Source organism: Phaethon lepturus, unplaced genomic scaffold (assembly GCF_000687285.1).
Source record: "Phaethon lepturus isolate BGI_N335 unplaced genomic scaffold, ASM68728v1 scaffold17089, whole genome shotgun sequence".
Lineage (NCBI taxonomy): Eukaryota > Metazoa > Chordata > Aves > Phaethontiformes > Phaethontidae > Phaethon > Phaethon lepturus.
This window is the reverse complement of record NW_010564324.1, coordinates 1-1,389: the sequence shown is the minus strand read 5'-3', so window position 1 is coordinate 1,389 and position 1,389 is coordinate 1. Positions and strand designations below refer to the sequence as shown.

At 42.6% G+C, this 1,389-nt stretch overlaps 1 pseudogene; it reads right to left on the bottom strand.

The window, feature by feature from the left end:
* Positions 1 to 876: 876 nt before the first annotated feature.
* LOC104626830 lies at positions 877 to 1,047 on the bottom strand (annotated as a pseudogene).
* Positions 1,048 to 1,389: the final 342 nt, after the last annotated feature.

The following is a 1,389-nucleotide window of genomic DNA, read 5'->3' as shown; positions in this document are numbered from 1 at the left end:
TGCAGTAGAAACCTCTAGCAGCACGCACAGAAATGCAATACAGTGAAGATGGAATTTGACTGATGGTTTTTTGTTGGACAGAAAAACAATCCTTCTATCAGTGTTTCTCAGCCACTGATCCAGGGAGCAACAGTCGGCCACGAGACATTTAAAACACCCCATGGAACAGCTGCAAAGAAGGCTGGCTTGTGTTTTGGGCAGGAGGGTGAGAGGAGGCAATTGTTTTCTTGCTTTTATGTTTTCAATAAACAATTCTCACATGCAAGCAAGAAAGTAATCAACACAAGCAAAAATAAGAGCAGTAACTGAGCAATCAAACCTCAGCCTCATTTGTATCTCATTGCAACTAAAACCTCCTATGGCATTACCACACAGTACAGTTCTTAGATTTTATTCAATGAGGTCAGATGTCTCTTCGGACTTGGAAAGGTTGAGAGACATCGTTTTAGATGACAGATACTTGGCAGATAATAACATAGAAGATGAGGATTTCTGAAGGACAAAGTAAGATGATGAGATAACCAGCATATATGATTACAGAAAGAAATTGAAATCCACCAGAGGAAAAAACCTTATCTCAGATATTTTAAAGTGTACAGAAAGATTCAGGGAACAAAAGCCTCAGCACACAAACTCTTTATTTTGACAATTAGGAATCATAAACTAACACAGAATATTCTAAGAACTTAAGTCCCTAATACTAGATTTATAGAACATGAACCTGCTTTTGTAGCCAGTACTAAAAATAAAGACATAAAGAGCATTAGGTAATCACAAATTCAACCCCTTGAGTATACTAAAAGCTCCAGCATTTGATTGGGCTTAATCACATCCCTCTAATACCACTAAACCAGAACCACCTCAGTACTACTGCAACTATTTAACAGACATTTTAGGGAGCCCAGAAACAGCTACACGGCGCTCATACTTACTTGAATCCTCCCATCTGAGAAGGTGCAACTTCCAAGCAGAATAGTACAGAAATCCCAGTACCAGAAAGAGGCAGAGGGCCAGCAGCAGGTTACGCATAAACACCAACAGTCCCATCTTCACATTAAATCTGCTCTTCTACATGCCCTGAGAAAGAAAAACAGGTTGAGGTTGGAGCTACCTTCTCTGACACTCATCCTTCCAGAACATGCAATCCCATACCCACAATAATGCACAGATCCAAAACCGTGCTCTCCACAGGCTAAAACACGCCAATTACCCACACCGCAGCAGTGAAATAAGAACTACCACCCTAAGCAGCTGCCTTTTTGGGGGGTTTTTTGCCTCAAAGGTAAGTGCTGTTTCGGAGAGGCAGGAGGGCACCGACGAGGCAGCAGCCCAACTCCCTGTTTGCACTTACGCCCCAGCCCACCTCAGACAGTCGGTCCCGGACCCGCC